The 26601-nt window shown below is 41.2% G+C and overlaps 1 protein-coding gene across 9 annotated transcripts in view; it reads right to left on the reverse strand.

Annotated features, from left to right (window-relative positions):
* Positions 1–26601, reverse strand: part of LOC124188114 (stress-activated protein kinase JNK) — a 153360-nt gene that overhangs the window by 113663 nt on the left and 13096 nt on the right. For all 9 annotated transcript variants that reach the window (XM_046580484.1, XM_046580490.1, XM_046580479.1 and 6 more), the window contains exon 2: positions 9392–9441. The gene's annotated coding sequence lies outside the window, so the exon portion shown is untranslated. The remainder of the gene's footprint in view (positions 1–9391; positions 9442–26601) is intronic.

Raw genomic sequence — 26601 nt, forward strand, 5'->3', positions numbered from 1 at the left:
GTTAAAATCCGAAAAATTTAATATTCTTATTTTCCGCTGTTGGATAAACCCCTGTGAAAAGAATTTACATCCCAGGCTGAATATTCTCAACTGTAATAATATATATGTGTATACAAGATTGGCGAAGTACATTATTTCTCCATTCAACTGGATTAAATTACAAAAATTACTTTTTCGCAAAATTTTACCAGGTATAATCAGGACAAACAAAATTCTCGTTTTCGATAGATAAAAAGTATCATAAGAAAGAATCGATATAGTATGCGATACATATTTTTAATCAAGAAAAAGTAGATTCGTTCGGTGATATCATCGTTACACTATCTGCAATATACGTAGAGGAAATAAATTCTTAAAACCAGTAAATGCAGTTGTGACCATAATTGCAATAGGCATGCTTTCGTTTCACATATCCGTAACAATTGTATAACGTGTCGTGCAATTAATACTTAAATACCAACCAATTCATTCGCGTAATTCAGATCGCCACGTGCAGAAAATTCTGAGGGTAGTGTGATTGAGATCAATCAGATTAAAAGCTTTAGCAATCATCGTTTGCAGTGTTCAATTTTTTGTATTATTCACTAGAGAGCCGTTACAGGTGAAGAATCGATACCAGGTACGAAAAGATATAAGCTGAATAAACAGTGAAAGCCTCTTTTTCACGATTCTTCTTCAACAGGCACCGGATACGATCTTGTCAGATGATATTTATCACGGGTAGAATTTGATTCAAAATAAACATTTTACGAGATTCAATCTTTCAGCCCATGGCGAAATCAAACGGTGCAGGCAGAAAGAGAATATCGAGATTTTGAAAGACCGTCGTTCACAGATTCTCGTCAAGTTTCATACTACGCTTCATATTAAGTTATAATCTGGTTCCATATCAAGAGTTCTAGTTAGCGTTTTACCAAGTACGCGAAAGAAATGTCAAGCAGAAACTGCGGCCCTTCACCACCACGTGGATGTTATATAACGGCATTGTTACGTCACAAATTTCAACGAACTAATAATAATATTCTATGTACCTGACGTTCCAATCGGTCAGAACTTAAATAGTGAAATTTTGACTAACGGTAAATACCGCATGGATTCATAATTTCGCTGGCTATTGAACGATTTTTTAATCGAGCTTGATTAATCGGAACTTAAAAAGTCAAAAAAATTAGTTGTTTGGTTCTATAACTTTTTTTTCTCAGTATACACAGCGTCACAACGTGCAACTACTGATTACCGCGGAGTAATTAAAAAGCTAAGTAAGTGCTCAAACACGTCAATTACGAATTCCAGTTTTCGAGTGATACAATCTAAACAGAATATTAATGATGAATAAACTCGAGTTCTAACCGATTCAGCCTGCGTATACACTTGTTTGCTCGGAAGCATAGCGGGTGCATGGTTCATTGCCCATTTGCATTGACGTCGACGCGGCGAACTTTCCCGTGCATGCTGCAGTAATGAGACCCGGCCCACCCTCAGCGTGATTTTTTATTTCCCAGTTCTTCCCCTTCTTTTCCAGTTTGCGAGTATATGTGTGTTTTTGTCTTTGTTGCCATGTTCACATTCTCCCTCCTCTTTTCCTCCGCCTCTCGTTTCGCTAGTTTTTCTATCCCTGTGCCCATTGAATGGAGGTAAAATGTTGACCGAAACTGCTTCAGGCTCGCCGAGTCTTGTTTGCGTTTGCATTATACCTGCACCAGCCTATTTAACAGAGGCCGTACTGTTTTTGGCAGCGCGGCTGCTCGCTACTGCTTTTGCACCTAAATTTTTGTGGTGTGGATTGCATGTGTTGCGGAAGTAAAAATGCTACCCGGGCTCTCGGCAGGTTCATGTTAGAAAAAAATTCCCTCGGGAATCTTCGCTGTAGCGTAACGGTAGGTACTTTTACCCGAATGTCAGACTTTGGACAATAACTGTCACTCAGTGACGCAAGAACTTTTCAAGGGATCACCGATTATAAATTATCACGATCGTAACCTGATTTTTTAACTCGGCAAAACAATCCAAAATAACCGGACCACCAACGGCGTCTCGAAGAATACGAAAAATTATCGTTTTACCTGCCTGGTGGTTGGTCGTTCCTGATTTAATTTTGATTCAATAAATTCTAATTAAGGGGGAAAACCACATCAGAAGGCTAATTTTCAGAGGTCTTTTATGATTTTTTTTATCACCATCCCAAATGTTGATTCATATTCTAAGAAAACATGTTAATAATGTAATAAACAACGATTTTGCTTTCGGATAAAAGTGCCGACTTCCACATTTCCCGCGAACAACGAATTCGGACGACGACCTTCGGTGGACAAAAGCCCGTAACTTTGATATTTTCGCCAAACATGGCTTGAAAAATTTTGTAAATGTTATTCAACGCATTAGTGAAATAATGTCAAAGTGAGATCAAATTCTAATTCATTTTTCCCACTCAAAATAATTCATAAAAAACGCCTGAAAATCAGCCTCCTGATGTGATTTCTTCCCTCAACTGTTGGCTAAAGTATTCACATCATTAACTTTGACGCTTATCAATTTCGGTCGAGTTCTCTACATCCGACTATTTACAGCCAACTGTTTTGATAATGGATTTTCTTGATGATGTCCCGAGAACAGAATTTTAACCTCAAAGCATGTGTTTTGACTTTAATATTATAAGAAACGTTTCACGCCATGTGAATAGAATCTAGAAGGTTTGCCGAAATGTTAGAATCAAACTTTGAATCACAATTTCAGGTACAAATTACGTTGAACATTCTTTAATATTAATTTTTTTCAACCTCCTAGCGACTTCTTCGAAGCCCGTTTTTTTAACAGCATGATTGAGTAATTTAGCTTCATATTGCTGGAGTGATAAAAAAATTTTCATAATCAATCAATTTCTATTTGGCACCACTACGTGAAATAATTTCACGAAATTCCATTAGAAATGAAAAATACAGGAACCGCTCGGATATTTGACGGGGTATAGTGATGAATTGTTTGTACACGTAAGAGTGTACAGAGATGAAATAGGTGTTTTTGCGCTAACCCGGCAGTCGCGTTTGCTGTGAAACGAAACCACGGTGAACCTATGTAAGCCATAAATCTCATGAAACAACGGATCAAAAACCGGGATGCATTGTTTCGTTCGCAACACTTCGGTAACACGGATAATACGAGCAACGAGTATAACCATCGGCGGTAGCGAAGATCGCGTTTTGCGGTTAGATGAAATTCTGCAAAGAATTCCGAGGAGTAAAATTGCAGCGGAAATTACAGCTGGCGGAATGAAGGCAAGAAATTTCGGTGGGTGACACGAAGAAGCGGTCGGGCTGCATGTTGCAGTGAGTTTGATGCCCACGAATTGTTACGTTGGTAGACGAGAGGAACGGGCAATGGTGTGTACGAGGCCGTGTTAAAACCTGTATGGGTATGCTTGGCGGGTGTGTAAGGGTGTCAAGGGTGGCGGAAGGGGCAAAAAGGGGCAGCAGAGGGCGGTGAACGTGAAATCGATAAACCAAGATGGCGGCGCACAGTGCCGCAGAATACCGCATCCACGGAACACCACGCATTCAGGGTGATTTCCTCCCTCGTTTCAATGACCGTAACGATATCACTGCAGCGCGATACGTCACATGCAAAATATTGCCGTCGGGGGTCGTCTCTGGCACGATATTGAAGCGTCATTACGACGTAATTGAAGCATCGGAGCAACCTTTCAGCGACTCAACACACACGATGATAATATGCCATGAATTATCGGCCGGCTGCTTTAAACTAACCAATTAACAAGCGCCGAAACAATTGTGATGTAGCCTTGATCGTATGTGCTTTTTCGTTCACTGAATTTTTCTGCCTGACGAAATCTTGGCAAATTTATGCTGGTGTGTTTGACGGTATGTCATGAATTGTAAAGATTTCATACGAGAAACTGATATACCGTTTATAACTTGCGGAATTGCACCGCCGACCGCAAGTACGTGAAATACATACTCGCTAGAAAATCAACCCGATCATTACTCGTTAAGTTTCCAATTCGAATCGCAGTACAAGTGACACCATATGGATTAGTTTCTACGTTCGCAGGCTTCGAAGTGCTCGAGCAAGGTAATTTTAGAGGAAATAGGAGGGTATTAAGGTTCCAATATTTTGTCATAGCACGACCAAATGCAGCAAGATTAGATACACACTAGGGTGCCTGTTATTTTGGTCGTTTTGACATTCTCTCGATTGCGCCCGAAAAATATGTTCGAATTGCAAAAAGAAGGGAAAATTCTATGTAATTATAAAAATTTTGGGATAATAATAACAAGTGCTTGGGGGCGATCGAAATTTTTCTTCCTATGTTAAGTTGGAAGTATAAAAATTTCAGTCCTTTGTAGTTTATGGAAAAAAAATGAATGACTGGCAAAATAGGGGAAAACCGACTGCTTTAGGGTACGTTTAGGGGAAGCCTTCAGTTTTAGACTCCTTATAGGGAAAGAAAAAAAAAATAGGGTACTTTCAGAGAAATAGGGGACCGACTGTGTAGCCTGAATTCGACAACAGAAATGTTCGGTGCGCAGCAGACTCTCAGAGTAACAATTACGTAACCACACGACCTAAATATTGAGATAGGATTAGCAGCAAACAACTAAATATTACATTCGACGCTCCTGATTTGCCGCAATGCATTGGTACGATTAGAAGATAATTTAATTACAACGAATGCGCCACATCTCTGTTAAACCACTCCAAACTCGAGAGCATTAGACATTGTGGAACCGCCGGAAAGGAGAATATTCACAAAGGTCAAAGTTGGAGCGATAAAGTAACTTCGTCGCGTAGCCGTTTTTATCCAGCATTTTAACTCGCAGTTGACAAATCAGACTCGTCGTGATAATTAATTTTTTTCAAGTAACCTAACTGTATATCAATAACTAGTCGTGAAACATTGCTAAGTGATCATGATCGTAATTCATCGATGGTACCTACCTACAAGAGGATATCAAACTTTTCGCCTGTAACCGCTCGAAACGTTTATCCGATCGTACACCTTTAACAAATTCGACCAATCTCGGCACGTGTGCGAGAGAGCCTCTTGGCTGTTTGCTAGAAAGATCAGAATTCAATTCGGTCCGTTGAACTAACTGCACGGTTCGTGGATTCGGCCGAGACTCGTCCGGAGGTCCTAACAACCAGCCCTTATCATCGGTGCCTTCGACGGTTATGTCCCGCAGGATTTCCTAAATCTTGCGATTGTCTTTTGCCGCGCGAAATGTTTCATCCAACTCGTTACGCGTACGTAAGTGTCTGTATAAACCGTGGATGTACACGTAAACTGACCAACTTGACTTGATTTTTGACTACCATATACTTGCTGAGTTTGCTTGCTATTTGGGTAATAATTTATGAAGACTGAAAAAAACTTGGACCGGATGAGTTCAGTGTTAACTATTATCCTGCAAACTTGCTGCAGTACGTACTTGTGAAAATTTTGAATTTTAATCACAGTTTTCTTCAACTTTGTAAAAACCTTGTTTTACATCTTTAGGAAACATTTCACCGTGATCTCTTTGATCAATATTTTACTTCCACAGTATTTTTATTATCCTGAAGAATCTTACCCCACTTTAGACGTAAAGTAATCAACTTTACTGTTGATCCTAACTGTGCATAAAGCAGCAAGTGTCCTTGCAGTATTTAATCACTGAGAATTTTCGCTTTGAGCTGTGTTTCTAGCCATGACGAATTTCCAGTTCAGCTGTAGGTACAACACTTTATCAAGCGCTTGAAAATAAGACGAATGTAAACAACGTTGATGAAGTTTTGAAACAATGTAACACGACACAATTTTCTTACATAGATTTTCATTATCTGACAACCAAGGCAAACGAACGATGGTTACTTTGTACATTTTTTTGTGAACAATTATCGTATCGAGCTTACAAAAAATTAACCCTGTGCAGGCACTGATGGTTTATCACAACTATCGCAATTTTTTGTTCGACTACTTCGTCCTGTGAAAGTACCATTCATATGCCGAAGGAAATTCAACCTCGTGAAACTTTTCTAATAACAAGAAAAAATTGCAAAAACAAAGACTAAAAGGATGACATCTGATTAGACACGGTGCAGTAAATCTAATGAAACAATTGCAACTTTCAGCAGAGTTTTGGAAGATGATCAAAGGAGTTTGACGACTAACTCGTTCAACTTGCGGGCATATTTTTTGTTCGAGAACGTCTGCTGGGGCTCTAAAACACGTAAAATCCAGTATCTCATAGCGCATGAAGAGAGCGGCCAAAAGTGTTGATTTACGATGCTGTCCATAATTCAACGTGTTACTGCGGCTCAAGGCATTCCGACTGCGGTAAAGCGCAGTACTGCAGTCGCTTCGAGCAAATCAAGATTCTAAGCGACGTTGAACGGACGTGAATATTCTCAACACCGCGTGTAGATTGCATTCGTGTGTTCGTATACGTGATTATCGACTGAACACGCGTGCTGTGTTCTGAAAGATACATCACAGGATAAGCTGAAATGCTACCGCTAACCAGAACAAAGTCGAAAACGCGGACTGGTCCGACATGTGTTTTAAGAAAAATTTTTATACGGATTTTAGTGACAATTTGAAAACTCAGAGAGAGATGCGGTGCTTGAGATCACAGGAAACTCGCGTCGTTTGATTGATATGAATAAAAAAAAGCTCGTTCACCAGAGAAGTATCGTTTCAATAGCCCTTCACCTCTTTCCATCCCTCAAAATTGATAAAAAAAAAATACGCAAAGCGGAAATCTCCAGTTTATAAAATTGAATGTGTGACATACCGATACGTGTAATAATCGAGTGATTTCTCACCCTGGTCTCGATTCGACTAACGTATAAAACTATTTAGGAAGGCCTTCTAATCAATGAATTTCGATTGACGTCAGGCGATGGAGTGTGTTGGGAAAATTGCCAGAAGGGAAAGGAAAACTCGTTCGAGGAATTTCGTAATTATGTCTAAAAATATCATGCAATAATCCACTCCCTATTAGGGGCGTATTTCTAAGGCATAACCATCCGGAAAATGCGCAACTCACGAGCCCTGCGGCAGTGGGACCACCACCGCGATTCGTATAACGTGTTGGAATTTCGGCGGAACATCGACTTCGACCAGGACCAAAAACCACGAATCGATAATGAGGCATTCGATACTGTCGCGATCCGAAAAATTTTCCCATATTGTTTTTTTTTTTTTTTTTGTGGACGGATATTAAGTTATATAGTCGGATTATTGCGTGGAGTTATTCTCTGCGTGTTTCCACGCCACAAAATTACGATCAATGTCTTTCGGCGAGGGCCTACCTTCCTTACGTTTATTTTCTTTCTTGAATCTTTCAACGAACGACTGATTAAAGGATTCCGAAATTACAGCGCTGTTTCTTGCTGATGCGTGAAATATTCAGCAGAATTTTTATTAGTGCTTCCGCGTGGATCCGAGCTATCCGAATTATCTAACGATCGGATTCTTCAATTATAAAACTTCAAATCAGAATAGTTAGTATATCCAGAATAATTTATACGAAATTTGCAAATAAATTACGTTCACACCGCAAGTTTAACAAATTTGAAACACAGTTGTGTATTTTTGCAACAACGTTTTATAAGATTACGAGTCAGCTGTCGGACTAACACGGAACGTATGACAATTCCACTTTGCTGTACAGAATTTTTACTCTTGCTCCACTTCTGCGCAGAAAATCTGTAGTAATTTCGCAAACATTTTCAAGAGTATACACATAATAGTAGTTATAACTAACACGTACGTAGGTATCTGTAATACTTGTAGTTCAACTATTTTAACACGAACCCTGTGCAAGAAACCAAACTATTCGTATTATGAGGATAGTTTAAGTATCCAAATAAATCAAGTGCTCTAACTATTCGAATAGTTGGGATAGTTCGAATAGTACGCTATCCTGGGTACCCGAGTACTCGAACTATCCGAATAGCCCGGATATCCGATTTTGAAGCGTCGGATCCGATCGATCCGGGTTGTTCGGATAATCCGAATACTCAAAAAAGTGATGGCTTTAATTATTACAGGTCCTGTCAATGCTGGAATATCAGGTATTCGATTTTCGGTTTGTTTAGCAAGCAGGTTAGAACAAAATATTGCTTTATTTGCTAAGTAGAGATGAAGACAGGAAAAGGGTGGTTGACACTCGAGTTACAACAAAAACACCCAGCACATCAGGCGCGGATGAACGCGTTGATAAATAATTTTGAGAGACAGTGACAAAATCAAGAACTGAATATGTAATGTGTCTAAGTGGCGCATTGTGTACCAGCGGCTTTGCGCGAAACTCAATAAGACTTAATTGGAATTGTTAACATGCAGGAGTAGAAGAGAACAATAAGGCGGCGTGCGGCTCTCAAATTCGATGTCATCCGAACGTATGTGCAGACATTCGAGCACCTCTCGCATTGTCAAAGTTGTACGCGCGTCGTGTTATTACGTTAATTAATATCATACCTCATGTTCTTCAATTTACCCCAGTTGACTAAGAAACGCCATACAGAGTGGTTCTCGATTCTGAATTGCGGTTTGTTCGAATAATCGGATGTGGATCCAGGTGAATGAAAAACGTGGGGTATTTTCAACGTATCATTAAATTATAAGAATTATACGTCCCGAAGTTCCCGTGAAAAATAAATACGGCAACAAGGAGGCGGATAAACGGAGTAATGGCAAGAAATTAAAAAAAAAAGTTTTTATACCAACTTAACAACCGAGGTAAAAACTAACGGTGTAAAATTTTTGTACCAGGGGTTTAAGCTCATTACAGGTTTTAATTAAAACGTTAATATTCCTGAACGAAGCTTTGGGTACAGAATCAGAGGACAAACTAAAAAGTTTCCTATTCGGAACTACTGCGATATGCAGCTCTACAAAGCTGAGTAAAAAAGTCGGAAAAAAGAAGAAAGACATAATTTCGCAATTTACCCCGTACTGCGCTGAATAGCAGTATAGCCAATTACAGTCAACCTTTTTTTTCCGACAAAACCCGCTGTTCAATAGTTAAAATATAAAGTGCCCTGCAACCCTGTTAAGTGTAATTCGGCTATATTCAAGTTACACCGCGGCTCGTAGGTGATTAAGAATTAACCGACAAGAAAATAAAACGGATGGTTAACTGACCCTAAAGAATTAGCAACGATCTCCGGCTAGAAAAAAGCGACGAGGAAAGGCCAGAGAATGAAATGAGAATGTTGTACTCGAACCAACTATATTGCAACAATGCAAATTGCTCAATCTGAGGTGCACAAAATATTTTTACACGTCAGAAATTCGCTTGTAGCTAACCGTCTTTGTTACTCATTCTTGTTATTTTCAATTTGGACAATCCGTTTGTTCATTCCATACGATTCATGATCTTTCACTCACCGGTTCAGAAGACGGAATCCGCATCAGTCGGTGTCAGGATTTTTTATCGTCTGCAACAAAAGTAGGAGAAAATCTGCGATTAGAGAGGTTGGTAAAATACTTTGCTGACGACCAATCGAATCGAATTCCAATTAACGGTATTATATGAGGTCGGCCAAGGCTGCCAAGATCCAACGAGGCTTCATTGGCGACTACTTTCGGGACGCTGATCACCCCCATTGAGGGGAACACGCGCGTCTCTGACACAGGAGGAGGAATTATTACGCGGGTGGCCGGACGGAGGTTTTCTGTCCAGGCACCGTGTTTCGGAGAGCGATTTCCTTTTGTCCCGCAAGCCTTTTCAGACATTATCTTCTACCTTGTAAGGGGGAAAATATGCGGGAATAATATCTCATATTTTCCACCGCACAATATTTATATACAGTATTTTTTATAAGCTGCATTCTCCACGTTTTATATCGACTTGTGGAAACATGAATTTTGCAGAAAGCTTCAGCCGCAAGAATCGCATCATTAAATACATAATATCCTCACTGTGCTTTCAAGCGAATTCTATCGTCGTCTCTTGTCTTACCGATGACGACAAGTCTCGGAAATGGACCGCTAGAAATTATCGGTTTTCCGCTACTCTGCTCGTCGTCGGCGTTACAGAAATATTAACGAATTTGTATATTCAAGACGAAACCTTGAAATGCGATAAGTGGTAATTAACAAGGTGATTGTGCTTGGGATAATGCAATTGATTGCCGCGTGATCATTAACAATAATCGAGCGCGTATGAGCGAAGTAACCATTAAACAATTCAGATTACTATTTGTTAACATGTCATTTCGGCTCTGTACATGAACCACAAAAAATTTACGGAGATGAACATTTTAATAACCATTTGTATGCAATTATATCTGAGAATGGTATTCCAATTTTCGTTTCATCGTGCAAAAATGTATGGGACTAATTTTTGATGGGAAAAAATGTAAAAAGAAATCTAATAAAATCAAACCGATGTGTGAAATAATTAAATTAGTAACAGCATACTGCAATAACGAAAAGTCCAAAAGCCATACGCTTAGCATTCGATGACCTCTCTGTATAGAAGTTATACAAACAACGATATCGGAAAAGAGAGAAGGAGAGAGGGTGAGAGTAAGCAGACACAGACTTTCGAGGTCTGAAACAATTGAAATATTCATCGAGAATCCACTTTGCCAAGAGGTAACGAACTCGATGGGGCAATAAATAATTAACGAGTGACCTGTCTCTCATCGCAGAGGTATGGGTGATGGGTACGTGTATAGTGTATATATACATCTTTTACACGTCTGGGTTCGCCACGTAGACATCGTCATCTTCGAGAAGCCACCGTACTACTAATAACTGTTCTCGTCTCCGACTATGCAAATACTAGCTCCATGTACTTACGTCGAATTCACCCTCCGTGAAATTCGATACGTATTATGCAACGGAAAAAAAAAGGAAAGAAACAACGAACACAAATAATGCCATGTTTCCATCGCATCTCCTGTATCACGTAGAGAAATTACACATTCATTGTATCTTCAGAGGGGTGAATTCTAAATGCTTGACAGTTTGTTGTGCAAAAGTTGTATGCTATGGCTTTTACGAGCACTGTACACTTTCGTTGTGTATTATAAACATGAAATCCGAAACTCCAAAACTATATCCGGTTCTGATAAAAAAAATTTCAACATCACCTCCTGGCTGTACGATTTACTATTTTTACATCAACGGAAGACTTCGGTGATATTTTAATTATCGATTGAAAATTGTCGTACAGGAAAACTCATTCACCAATTTAGACTATGGTAGTATAGACTTTGAAAAAAAGTTTCAGCCCCCTGCAATGAATGTGTATGCGCAAGGAATTTGTAGCCCCAGTGGGTTGAATTTTTTTTTCAAATCCTCTACTACCATAATCGAAAAATTGGTGGAAGGATTTTCTTGTGCAACTATTTTTCAATCAGAATAACAAAACGAACGAAGTTCGCTAAATTGCTTGACGAATCTCGGAAAAGATAGACGCAGCAAAGTGATCGGATACGAAACCAACAATTAAGCCCAATTCAGAGCCCATTGTGCTTTGGTTGAGGTATAGAGTGAAGGAGCTAAGAGCAAAGAGGGTGTGAGTTTAGGGTTGAGGAGAAGAAGAGCGGGGGAAAATATGAGGATTCCCTGGAGCACGCAATACCCTTCAACGACGCGACGCGACGGCGCGGCGGGACAAAATCCACGGTTATCCGCTCATCACAGAAATTATTTAGACTGACATCTGAGCGAGAAAGGTCCTCCAAACGCGACCCTTACCACCAAAACAGTAATTACTGTCAGGCATGTGTTATGAGGGATAGTGGAAGGTGAAGGCGCAGGGTCGTGTAGATTGGACCGTCAATATGTTTTAAATAGACGGTAGCAGAGTTCGCAACATCGTGGAGTGCGGTACACCCTAAGAATAAGAATTATTATACGAGATGTTTCTCTCCGGCTGATGTACGACGAACAAAAATCGTTGTAAGCACGAGTCTTCGTACGTTAAAACGTACGCGGTTGGTACGTAAGTACGAAGAATGAACTTTTTCACCGTCAAAGGGAGAGCTTGGTTGTACGTCTGAGAAAAGCTCAGGGACACGTGTATCCTATGGAAATGCAATTGGTTTCTTCTTTCGGGACCGTTTGAGTTATACGTCCGCATGGAAATGGTATTTTTCAACTTTATAGAGAGGACGTTAAGTTCATCGACGTTGAGCCAAAGGTTTTTTGTTCTCCTTTTTTGCGTCGTTTATCGTGGTTAACACTTCCAACACTGTTCTCGATTTCATCAGCGATTAATCGCAACCGGTAAAGAATCATTGTTCAACGGTGTACTTTTTCACCGTGAGTATATTAGGTTTCAGGCGTAAGGCTATAATATTCACCCGGTATATTCGGCAGAAGAAAGGGCTTCATCAATTTGGTTAGAAATTTGAATGAAAAATCAAAAACCTACGTAACCCAAAAGATTCGCGAATAAATTTCCTGTCCAATAATACGGAAGAAAAATGAGATGATGAAAAGCAAGGAAGGACCTCGAGAAAAGTGCGGTGAAAATGTAAAGCAGAATTCTGATTGCGACTGTCAAAACACTTAAGAAGGTTGTGCGTTACACACACGTCCCTACTTTTACATGCCTGCTATGTGCCAGAAATGTAAAATATACATTGTATATACAGGTGCACATAGGAAAGAGGCAGGTATGTACCTATATCTCAAAATGATTGCGGGTTGGTCGCACTGGGAAAAATAAACTGGCTTATTTGAATCTTAATGTGGTGCAGTGACTGAATGTGGAAGCATTTCCATCTAAAGTACGTCCGGGGAATCGATTTAGTTTATTCACCCCACCGCCTTTCAAACTTCCTCTCAGTTATTTCCTGTGAACGTGAATTTCCAGCGAATACCACGAGACAAGTATATTCCCGTGGCAGTGGTAATTAGGAGCGTTATTCTACAAACAACGACCTGTCCACTGAAACAGACAATGCAGCTGCTGTCCGTTGGGAGAGAGAAAATGAAACGTTAAATTTACGGCTGTACGGTTTTTCAGCGTTCGCTGTCATATTAATACATAGCGCATCTCTTGGCGTGGTTAACGTGTTATCCTCAAAGACTTAGCAAAGTTGAACGGTGGTTGAATAAAGAGGGATTCTTTGATGACTTCGGTACAGTACAGGATGAAACTGTAACCTCTCGAACTATCATATCGATACTGTAAACAAACGCCGATCTTCCACTTGATCTTGATTTCTCACAATCAGTGATGTCCCGATTTTCACCGTGTCCAGGAATAAAAAAGAACATCTTAACGAGCTCTAATTATTTCAAGCAGACCAAACCAGGCTGACTACATTCATCGTATCGACCCGATAAAAAGATCGCGCGATCACAGTTCTGGCTGAATCATTCCAAATGTATACGTTATCGATCGTGAGTTCTACGGTGACTCGATACGCTAGAAATATTTCAATTTTTGGCTCCTGATTGCGATAACAGCTGCCGATGATCAAATTTGAAATGATTTCAATAGTTGTTGAAGAACCTCGGCAGCAAGTGCTCTTCCATGGCTGCGAGAAAATGAAATGCCGTAAAAAATCGATGACTGGATAGGTGCTCAATTGAATAGAAGGCGAAAGCTTGGCTTTGTTTGGCGGCTGAATTTCAACCTTGAACAATAGAGCAACGGAGGCAAGTTGCCAGAGTGCAATTGACATTCCTCCTTAGAATTTCACACCAGCGACCAAAGAAGCGGAGATTGTCTCGTGCGATTATTAATTATAAGCGAAGGTAAGCGGACATGATTGAGATAAAACTTGTCACGCGCCAGTCACAACTATAGGTATCAACGATTAGGTACGTTATAAATGTTGCTTAAAATTTGGAACAAAAATGAAAACAGACAAGACCGTTGAATGATATTTTGACGCAATGCGTCAAACGTTGTTTCAAGTACAGATTACGCCACCAGAGGGAGAGTCTACATTCACGGCATTGAAACAATCTACAAAGAGAGATAGCTAGTTTTAGAAAGCTTCAAATACTCGTCGAAAGATACTCTCCAAAACTGTTTAACCGGTACGAGATGCTTGATTATCGGTAACTTGAAATGATCCAAAGCCTGCTAGCAAGGACGAGCATACTTCTTCGAATATTTTATTGATAACATGATTATACTTGCAGTGTACAATGATTAAAGGTCCACTGTAAAGGCCGCAAACCATCCAGAATGACAGCTTCAAGTGATTGCTTGAACAGCAAGGTAGCTCAAAATTCCGCCCATTTCTTTCTCCATCTACCACGCCCAGAAGTAGATTTGTTACGCGTCTACCGTACTTTTAAACCCCGCCTTTCTGTTGCAGTGTCATTCGTAAATTCAACTCCGCTGTTACAAATGGCAAGAAAGCATGGAAGCAAGAGCAAAAAGCTCACCACACTTCCCCGCATGTAGAACGACAATTTAGTGGCGAGGCTCGTGGTTCCTTATTTCCTGCTATGAAGCACATTCCTGATACATGCTCGCGAAAACTCGAGTTACTGGAACAGCACGTTATGCACTGCAATAATTCGTTGGTTATCTATAATTAGATTATATTGGGCATTCACAATAACAAATTTTAAAACGAAGAACGACTTTTACGCTCCGTAAATAGGCAGCTATTGGAGTACTTTTAATAATTCTACACTGCAGTACAGTCCGAGCTTTTGAATTGTGGAAAATTAAAGCTATGAAATGAAAAAGATTGTCGACTTGAAAACACGCGATCAAACGATGAACACGAGCCGAACCGAATGGTAGGTAACTAACTTCCACTTGGCAACGGCAAATACGTGATACGTAACACATGCAGTCGAGGTTACAGCTCCGACAATCGTTCCTAATTTAGTACTCCGAGTTCGCGTTTTGCACTTGCACGTTTTTTTCGTTCTCTCTCGATCAACCTCAAAGGGACTGGATTGAATTGCTTTTGAATATCCCCGACATTCGAGAATTCCTCAGAAACCTATAGAGCTATAAATTGAATTTTCGCGAAACAGAGAAAAATTGGCAATGATTTTTATACATTTCACAATATATATCATAGCTACACACCTGTTTCTATTCATATGCATACATAGTAGATACATTTGCCAGCAGCAACTCGTAAATAGTTGCAATATAGTGAATCACCAGCTGTTGGAAGCTTCGTACCGTTTCACTTGTGAACATGTGATTCGAACTAGCAACTCCGGTGATGATAAATCAGAAAAGAAAACACGAGCCCACCGCGAGGACTTACTTACATTGCGTTTGAACCACGTGACGCTAAAGCTGCTGAGAATGCGAAATGATTTATGACGGAACAACCGCACAGAGTTTTAGGCGGAGGTCGGCAGTTTCAGCAACAGAAACTCGCCAACGCCAAAACTTTTACCTGATTATCGTGCTCGCGCCTTTTTTTAGAAGTCCGGCTCCCCGTCTAGGGAAATACGAATGATGAAAACGTCGTTAGACTTTGCAGAGCTAGACGAGCTTAAGGACTGCACGGTGAATTTTAACGCGATTAAGCGCCTAGGGAGATCAAAGCGAAGCACAATTAAAGCTGCGAACAAGTTCAGAGGACGGAACTGCGTTTGCACTCCGTACTCTTCCTGTGCAGGTGGACAAGCACCAGAAGCTGGGTACGAAACGGAAATAGGTGTAGGTATAATCCGAATGGGAGATTATTCACCCCGCCTGCGGCACCCGTAGGCTGATCTTCCCGTTTTCGGCTGAATCCGGTAGGGATCGGATCCGCGGTTCGGGCCTTTTAATTTTACGCCTCCGTTGATTAAACGCGGCTCTTTCCTCGCCTCGGGATTCTCCCCGCCATCCCGCCCAGCTCGTTCACTCTCGTTTTTACGACTGTTTCGACTTGAAGAATGATTTAGCCGCTGCCGCTCCGACCCCCCCGTGGAGTTTTAATAAAATTGTTTCCTCACACCGGCAGCGTCGTCGCTGCCTTCGGACTCTCAGCGATTCGAAGCGACCCGCTTTCAGCTTGATTTTTCCTTCACATTTCGCTTTTTTAATTAAACAAAGTCGAATCCGACGCCATTACAGTTCCGCAATGCAGTCCTTTTTCATTCTCTTTAAAACTCGATTTCGGAGCCGGAAGCTGTTGATGTAAATAAAATCGTTTTCAACGCTAACGGAACTCAGTCTGACCAACCATATACACGAGGGCAGATTAATTAACCCTTTCAGTAGCAGTGAAATTCTCAGCGTTCTACATCAAAAATTTCTGTGTCCTAGCCTTATCACACAGTTTATTTGCAACTTCAAATGATCTTTGTTACTTCGTATAACCCCAAAAACCCCCCAGTAAGAAGTTTCGACTAGAATCGTCGAATTTCGATTGTTTTTTTCGATTTTATATCCGCAATATTGAGTCCGCCGTCTTGGATTCAGAAATTATCAAATTCAGACTTCGAATTCGTGATCAGTGATCCCAAAACCACCCAGTAATCAAATTTAGGCCAAAATATTGAGCTGAAAAACGTGTGACCGAAAGGCTTAAAGTTTCTAAATCCCAACTATAAAAGAGGACCTGTACACTGGCACATCGATGACTTTGCCTACACAGGAGTCCTTAATTCTCAAATTTTCCAGCGAGTGCTCTCCTAGTTTTCGTCCTTCAGAACCTACCCCGAATCCTGAATCAATGTTCCATTGTTTCGTTCGAATAAACAAACACTCACCGATGGTTTCAATTTCCAATGATCCGCATCTACTGTTTCCTAGACCCGAATACGAGCCTAATAGCGAATCCAAGTCTCGGTACAACGTGGTCAAAGGATCGCAAGAAGGTAAACAGAGTACAATGACGCACTAGGATCACGGACACGAAGGTGAACGCGCGTGTAGTCGCCGAGTGAGGCATATCCAGTGCTTAAGTGCTCGCAAAAGCCATAGAAGCGATGGCAACGTAACCTTTTGTCCTTTCTCCTTATTGCTAGACGACGTCGTCCTTGTCTCGAGTTCCTCGCCCCGCTCAGGACTCCGCGAGTACCACCAGCCACTGACCGAAGCCAGTCAACGTCAAGCTCAAGCAACGCTCCCGAGACCCTCAGCCTCGTGACGACGACGACGAAGACGACAGTCTCGGGATGCGAGCGATTAGTTGCAGTGCTGACAATTAGTAACGACATGTTGTCGCAAAAAGTTCATGAGGTCGATTTTAGTAACGTAATAACGATGCGTGTTTCGGGAAATTCTGTTACTTCAAACCTTTAGAATTGTCTGAAATTTAGTCAGCGATAATAAGTAGTACGTACTTATATTTTGAAAATCCAGTCGTTCGAAAATTCCACATCGAGGATTTTTTTCCCCGATGTTTGGTTGCGTTAACGTTACTGACTTCAGTCTGGTAAAAGTTTACCAGTACACTTTGAGAAAATTTAGAAGCTTCCTAACATTTTAAGACGAATTATGGAATCGCCAGAATAGAAACAGTGTATAGACAAAAATCTGTCCAACTTTTTCATCTAAGTGATTTCACAATATCGCCAGAAATTGGGGAAATTCTTGGGTTCTGAAAATAGGTATACAATCATGGAGATAAGAGCAGCGATATGCCGGTGAATTCTATTACCTCTTTTAAATTTTATCGGTGAGAAAAAAACGCTCATCTTTGAATAATAATTCTGCCAAATCCGAAACGTATAAGCTACGTAACAGCAGCTTTTGTGACAGTTTTCAAGCTTCCTCGATAATTCAAAGGACCAGGCTCGCATATTAACGCCCACCGAATGACAATTTAACAACGTTAAGCTGGACGATAATTTCACATTGAGCCAAAAAAAATTGTTTAAACGTTATTGCAGTGAAAATCTCGGGCTATTTATATTCACTCTTGGGAAAATTGCAGAAGGTAGCATTACCTCGAACTGATTGTGAGTTGAAAGTTTGCTATTGAAATCTGTGAAAACCAGGACGCGTGGAAATGGAATGTAGAAAAGAATTTGTAAATTTCATTTTCTGGTTCCGGAGTGTCGCGTAAAGGCGTTGAGGAGTATCGAAACGACGTTAGGATCGATGGAGTCGTGACGACTGCGACAGACGGCGAGTATCGAACCACCGTGACGATTTTTCTCGCGTGTGCAGGGGTTTGAGACGTCACACGGAAGGAGCTTCAGTTAATTTCCTGTCCAAGGAGCGCAGACCTCCGAGACTCTAGTCGAAGCCGAATCTGATTTCCGCCATCTAGTTGCTTCCTCCTACTACCTGAAGATCAACCGATTTAACTGGAAACACGAAGCCGCGCGAGAAAGTCTCGGTTTCCGTTTCATTCAACAAATTCTTACCAGAATATAATGGAATATGTGCGAAGACTTTCGCGAGTAAAAAAATAAAACGTCGAGATAAAAGCTCGGTTATATAACGTCACGCTTTCCTTTTCACTGTGAAAACAAAACTGCGGCTGCATTGATTTAGCGAGTTGAAACTGAGGCGAACGTCGGGGTTAATATATTAACGAAATCTATGAGGATCGCGACTGTGAGCCGAGGAAAATAATTTGAATTTCAATTTATCAAGTGTCTGAAAGGGACGTTGAAAAACGACCAGACTCTCTACAAGTCTGGAAGAAATTTTATAACGCGAAAATCACGGAAGAAATATTTCGACATTTATAAACGCCGAATTTTGTCCATCATTATCATCATATAAAGAATTGGTTGTAATTGGTACCTTCCGGTGGAAAATGTGAGGCCTGAAATCAATCTCACTCTGATATGGTTTGCGCATTTTCCGAGTCTACATAAACGTTTGAGATTGAAAAATATGATCACTCTTGATCTTGACTTTCCATAGAGAAGTGTTAATTTTGAACTAGTTGTTTTAAAACACCCAAGATAGTATCATTTCACCATTATTTTTCATCTCGTTTGTACGTTTGTTATTATTCTTGAAGTTTCACAGAATACTATTAATCATTGTAACGTCAAAAACTGTTTTTAATTTCATATCCGCAATAATTCTTCATACAATAGGTGCGCGTACATGCGCCTCCACACACTCCCAGCGATTACTGATACTCGCAATTTGTCAGAGTCGGCCGGATGCAAATCCCCAATAAAACAATCTCAGATAACAATGCCACGTGAATGAATTTCCACCCGTCACCTGTTACGTTGAGTGTATCTGTGCTTAAAGCTTCGTCCGCACCACCGGAATCCTACTGCGACACTACTGTGATCTAAAATTGTACTGTCAACTTCCAGCGTTACGGTTGCGTTTCCGTTATCTGAGCTGCAGTGCCGTATTCGCGTAATACAGATCCAACGAATGTCACGATATCGCGCAGCGTCGCTTTCCTATTACTGATTTACGCTTTGCATCACCTACCTGTTTCTGCTTCGAGATATCTAATTGTGGTATACCAACCCACGTGAGTTTGCCGAATTTCAAAGCTCACCAAGCAAATTTCGGGTAGTCCGAGTAAATAAATTCAGTCAGACGGGATTACAGTTGGTAAATAGAGGATTTCGGCAAGACTTTGACTCGAGCAAGCCTTGCGAGGAATCCCTAGTTCCGAGTAAATGATCAACCCAGAATATGTAATGAGAAGATAGAGGAGGCGGTACGCTGGGCGAAAGGCTTTCGAGAAAGTTGGAATACTCGATTTGGTAATTGAAGTTAAATAAACGAAAAATTCAATACCAAACCAACGCCGTCACTTGTGGATCATTTCTCTGCTAAAAGACTTCCAGCAGCGCAGGCGGATGTAATTCATCAGCGCTCAAACGTCACTCGACTTACTCAATCAGGTCGGAAAATCAATTCACCCAAACCGCCTGCGCCAAAAACCATCGACTCGCTTCGCCTTTTGTGAAGGTTAAAACAATGTTTCACGACCAGTTTCATCCATCACGTGTTTCGAGCTCTGTTCACACTTGCAAAATTCGCACACCGTCAAACAAAATAACGTCCGGTAGACACTGATTGTGCAGGGAAATTTAACACGAGTACCCTTGTCATGCCCAGCACTCCACCAGTCCCGGTATCGATCCTACCTTCCTCAAAATGTTGCAGGAAGCTCAAAAACGCCGCAAAATTGGATGAGTCCGTGTCACCAAAGTTCAGACGAGTTGTTCAGCCCCGTTATGATCCTCGCCGATATATTACGCGTAAATCCTGGCAATTTGGAAACACATGATGCCTTTACTAGGATAAAGTATGTCGAAGCTCCATACATCCAACGACTCCATTGACGCGGTGATAGCAGCCTACGCGAAGTATTCTCATATAAAATTGACCGTTGACCCAGGAATCAAATATCTCATCCATTCTGACCGGCGATCTCGTCGACCCCTCTCACAAAGATTGACGCCGCCAATCTCGTAACTCGGTATCTTAGCTACTCGCCATGTATACCTACCTGCCATTTCTCAAGGCTGATTCATGGATTTCACGTTTCCGGAGGATGTATCTCGCGACTGTGGCGACCATCCCGCACACCAGTAAATCCATTTGAATCTATAATTCGAAATTCTAGAGGGGGAGGATGTTACAGGGGTTTTATGGGAATTTCTACCGAGTTTCGAACGAGAATTTCAACGAAGAAACTCTGCAGTAGGCACGGCAACTTTCACGGATAAACATGAGTATGAAGAAGCACGTACACCTGCGATCAAAAACACTATCGGAAACACAACGATAGGTACAAGGTATCTGTGTGACAACGAAAACTAATTCTCCTTGTCTGTATAATTTATATGCTCATTTGGATAATATTTTTCTAATTAAAATAAATTCGTCGCGACGACAAAACGCTAATCATAAGACGTAAGTCATTTTCCTGTGTCTGAATCCAGATTCATACGTGCGTGTCTGCGATGAGAAAAAAAAAAATCGCCACACTAAATTAGAATGCAGGGAAATTGAGAGAGTATAATTCATTATTCGATTCGCAAAATTAACACTCATTCGTAAGGAAAACGAAATTTCTTTTTTTATTCTACGATACCCGGAGGTACCTTTCCAAAGGCGTCTCATGCCGCCTTCTGGTGCTAAAATCTGCGAGAAGCCGAGATACCCGGTCAGTAATATTCTCGGGAATATAAATATGTATCAACCATAGAGAAGGAGCCATATTTTCACGTGAACCATCTCTAGAAATGCGGCGGTATCGGATATATCATCGGCTTTAGATGTATTGCTGGAGGCATTGTGCTCTTTAGACATACGAGTGAGCGAACGTGGGATATTGAAATATTGAAAACCGCCATGTCGAAATAGTCAAGATTTCCATGGACCGATTGGATCCACGGGTTTCAATATACTTCCCTGCTTATTTCCGGGGTATCGGAGTTTTGAATAACAGCTTCAAATTCCTGATATTCCATATTTGTCGAAGGTGAAAACCGAGCGCCCGTTTGTCTCCGGTGAATCTCAAGAGAGAAAGAAAGAGAGAATCTCTTGGTTCTGGTTGCAGCCAAACAAACTTGTCGAATAAGCTTCCTCCAAGAAGGTACGCACGCGCTTTCAGGATCTCCTAATTTATATCGGACATCTGTCGCCTTTCTCACGGACGACGACCACAGCGATGATAAACAAACGGAGGTGATAAACTATATGGGTTTGAGGCACGATGCTATTTGTCTATGTAGGACTGTCCGCCGCTTGAACCGTGGTCGACACGAAATCGTGTCAGCGCCTTCGCCGAGCCAATGAAGTCTACACCTCATTGCAACCTGCTGTAGTAAATTAACTCAAATCACAACAAAGTCTGACGGGAGATAAATTCAGATGAGAAAAGCGACTGTTCGCTTAAAAATAGATGACGGGTTATACGTGGCAGGATATTTTCTCCTCCAATTCTCCCAGGATTTAGCCGAGTTACGGGGGCTTCAAAGTATTATACGACTACTCAAAACAGAGTGAATTACTAAAACGAGAGCAGAATCGTGGAGGCGTTTGATTTACTCGTTTATAACTATGAAACATCGATATTTCAAATATTCAAGACCTCCGGATGAAATCTTGTTGTTCAAATTATAATGATGAGCTACTGAGCTTTTAGGTATATCGTTGTCAGACACTCTGCGATGGAGAAATTATTTGCTGCGCTATTTTCAATCTGTATCAACATTATGAATACATTATCAGTAGAAATTTCAAGTTCCGACGTTAACTTTTGCATATTCACACAGGAATCTTGTCAGGACCATAACTATGAACTTTTTTAAAAATGAACCGTGAACATTACGATATCTTGGAATCGAAATTCTTTGAATAATTTTTTTACACTTTTTCTAATCTCATCACCATCCTTTAGATAAATTGCAGAAGGCTGGGTTAGATTTATCAAGTAATCTGAGTAACTCAGGTGAACGAAACGCAATCGACGCAATTCGATTCAAAGTAGAGAAGTGCGGATTGGATAATTCGGGTATCCCGCGACATCGGGAGACGTATTACGTGACGAGCACGAATTGGATTCGCAATCAGCAGAGTTCCATGTTACCAATCGCATTCGCGCAGTGTTGCGAAAGCATGAAGCTAAAATCCGATTCAAACGTTCAGCAGCCCCGATTTATACCTCGGAAAGCCGAGGAACACGTCCTTACACAGTTATATATATAAAGGCGTGAGAGACAGAGGGGAAGTAAGAGGAGAAGAATAAAAAGTGAAAAAGAGGGGTTGCGGGAGATAGAGAAACCCCCCTACCAGAATAAAACTTTGGTGAACTTTGAGAAAGTTCGCGGTAGATGGGAGAGAATCCTTATTCCAGGTAAAAGTACACACATACACCTACACTTGAAACAACGAACCAGCCTGAAATAAATTATTAAATCTTAGCCACATTTGTCGCACGGTGTCGCCGTTTCGTCTGCTGCTGCGAACATGGCGGTTGTGTTTTCATTGTTGAAAAGAAAGTTGATGAAACGTCACTCATTCTCTTACCTCGCGGTGGTCATACAGGGATGAAAAGAAATTTCCCCGAAACACAAGGAGTAATAAGAATAGGAGATGAAGAACTTTCTTCTAGTATCATCGTGAAAAATGGTTCTCTTTCTTTTTCGCTAGCGTTACTTGCTCTTTGCGAAGCTTGCCAAGTGTAAAAGTGAATTTTACTCGACCGTTGGAAACGTTATTTCGATCCCATAGTTTTTTACAGGCATTGCCGGTATATTTTTGGTATACCAAAGGGCAGTGATCGTTTTATTTCCATCAAGTTTTCGCTTCTGTCAATGAAATCCACGTTCATTTAGTAGACGGTAAAAACCAAGAGAAACGAAAAAAAAACTTCGTATAAAAAAAATCATCAGAGGCCCAGAAATAACGTTACCGATCTCACCCTATAATTCAACATTCGGAAAATCTCGAAAGCTCTCCGCACGTCAGAAGACTCACTTTACGCCAAATTCTCCGAGCTTTCTTCTTCATGAGAAGTTAGACGGATAGATACCAATGATGGTGCAATTCTGCATATTCAAAAATAACGGATGAATGCGCGTTGTCAAAACGTCTACAATTCCTCAGACATTTGGCACTAAACTTGGTACTCAATTAAGCCAAATTTCAGTACCGTACAAGCATTACCGTGAGCTAGCGGACAACCCTTGAGTAGCAATTCGGCAGAGCCGTAGTTCAAGAGGCAGAAGACCGTGTAATGAGCCGGTTTAGTATATCGGGGTACAACTTTTAATTGTCGTCTCTACCCGCCGAGGAAGCCACGTACCAAAGTTGGTCAGACTGGACAGTGCAGGTTAGAGTTGGTTGACAGAAATAAGAACACAGAGCTGAAGGAGGATTCGCGTGATTACAGTGGTCCCGCTGTACGTACATCGGTCGTGTTCTTCCTTGATGCGGGACGTTCGCTACCGCGAGCACAACAACGATGATTAACTAGTTAGCTCTATTGTTCAACGACAATTTGCGCCGAAGCGTAGAGCGGTAAACAAACGGGGGTCGTTTCCAGGGAATAACGAACGCTGCTATTCGTATCGGACAGACAACAATTACACGGATGTCAAATTGAACATGGTTGTGTCGTTTTACGGGTTGACGACGTGGTAAATGCGTCTACGTATTAGCTTTGCATGAGCTTTCCTTCTTCAATAAGCTTCTCCACCAAACCGTTCACTAATCGTTCAAACCCAGAGAGCACCTTTAAATAAAGGTCCGTTGACCATCTACGTTCGATTTCAGCAAAAACTGGTAATCTCCACTCATCGATCTCCGACTATTCAGGGGTAATTTTTATGAAACTCGAAGGGTAGTGCACATCGCCGTTGATTAAACGCGCCGCTTTACACAACGTGCAGGTCCATCGGGTGGCCAGATATTTCCACACTAAATAACCGGGAACATTGCTCCTGTTTTTGAAATGTCGAGTTGGCAGCGCGAAGCGTCCGAGAGTTTGGAGGAGCCCACTTTGCCCGTTGACGGCCTTTAATTAAGCGGCCAGAATTCGCAGGTCATTAGCGAATCCTGTGTAGGTTCGCAACAGGGTTTGACGCTCGTCATCGAAAAGCCTGGTATACCAGTTACACGGATTTACCAAAGGCATCGGAATATCCATCAAAGTTCATCAGCTTTTGACTGGCCGGTCACAGCTTTCCTCCTCGTCGGACTTGGACGAAAATCGTGCAACATTCGCAGCTGTCTAATAAAGCTGACTAATTTCCGACGTCAGATGATCCGCATTCAGCAGTCAATAAATACCTAGCGATTTTTACCAATAACAATTTTCTTTTCTCCTCCGCGTGGGAATAACTAATACAATACACTATTCGAGTGTTCGTCGGTGAAAAAAAAAAGGTATTAGGCAAAAGCGTGTAGACGGAGCGTCTGGGTAATGGTAATTGTATGCAAACTACCGGGATTGGTTTGGTAGGTGCACAGGGGATAATCGGATAATCGGTAGCGATTAATTAGGGGCGAAAGGAGGGTAATTATAAAGGCAAACTGATTCGGGATTTGGCAACGCAAACGCGGATGCTGCCTTGCATGGGGATGTTAGTCGTGCCGATGGACGAGTCGTCTAGGTACTGGTAGCCGGTTCTCCAGTATGCAGACCCGCAGTTATATTCCAGGCCTCGCTGCTCTTCGTGGTCTACGTGCACTCCCACGGGATGCTATCGGAAATCTGGGTGCTAACCTCGAACGTGGTTTTCCGGGGACGCCGGTGATCGCGGTGCATCTCGAAGGGTCGCGGATCAGAGCCAGTGAGATAAATTATACGAGCAGCTGAATTTGATAGAATTCTATATTTTTCGAAAATCGGGTATATTTTGGTGAACGTCGATTGTTTTTGGATCCCCTAATTGAGATATAAAAGAGATTGTTAATACAATATGTTTCGTTACAATAATTTGAGCATATTATCTACCTAATAACCTATTGATTTTTTTCTCAGGTTATAGTTTTTTCACATCGTCAATTGAATATGAAATTAAAACCGCCAAGAGGCAAGGGAACCGGCTGTTCGCGACAGAGGAATGCGAACTCACTTGGAAATAATATTTAATTTCCGCCGGTATAGCATTTGAAGTTTTTTATTTAATTCCTTTCGCAATCTACAATATCGCAGCATATACTACGAAAAAAAGATTCAAACAACTTTTAGAATTTCTGCAATTACCTAACTTTGATTCAGAGCAATAATTCCTCTCCAATAAGTACATTTCCATTTGCAGTGTATACGCATATGTTTTGATAAATGATTTTTCCGAGTATGTAGCTATACAATTAAACATTGATTGTTGATAATTCGATGCCTGAACAATATTTCGTATATAAATAATGTATCAGTGAAGTAGCTTAAGGACACGAGCCAAGTGATCAGTTTCGTGTTCCCAATAAAAATGTAAAAATTCAGCCATCGATATCTAATCGTTATTTCGTTGCTCGGCTACTAAAAGTCTGAGCGAAGTTTAACCTCATCTGAGAATAGTACCCCCAAGACGAAGGGACTGCAAGATAACGGTTCGTCTAATCACACTAAATCAGGCTGATAAAGTTGGCGGGTGTAACAAGGGAGCAACTCGAAATATCGTAAAGATTAAGATAACTCAATGGCATCAATTACAGGAGAACGTTCGTCATAACGAGAGTATAGAATGAGAGGTACGAGGAAATAATGATGGTTCAGGTAGCGGCGGAGGGTGCAGGGAAACGTGTTTGTGATTATGAAAACGAGAGACCGGAAATAGACGCGCACGAGGAGGGCGATGTACATCCACATACCCGCCGGCCGAGTCAACTCGCTTATCTATCCCATTACACACTCATTAAACACAATAATTTAGGTTACCTGTACGAGCGTCGTGATGGGAGGCGGGGAGGCGGGGAGCGGAGGTGGGAAGCTAATCTCAAGACGGGACCGATTATTTCGTTCGCTGCGTGCGCCCTGCGATACGATTTCATCCATCTCATCGATGAGCTAATTTGAACGGCATCTCCTTAACGGGATCATGCAGAATAACTGGCTCGAGCTTACCAAAAAATATTACATCGTGGCCCCTTGAAGTGGTTGGAAAAATTAACTGACTTTTCGTAAGGTAATTACACTTCTATCATGACCAAAATCCGAACTAATGGGTGGGGTATAGAAAATCGAAAACACCAAAAAGTCGACCGAACGAAATCTCTAAAGTCAAACTACCAACAGTTAGAAACGTCGACAGATCATAAA

Source organism: Neodiprion fabricii, chromosome 1, assembly GCF_021155785.1.
Source record: "Neodiprion fabricii isolate iyNeoFabr1 chromosome 1, iyNeoFabr1.1, whole genome shotgun sequence".
NCBI lineage: Eukaryota > Metazoa > Arthropoda > Insecta > Hymenoptera > Diprionidae > Neodiprion > Neodiprion fabricii.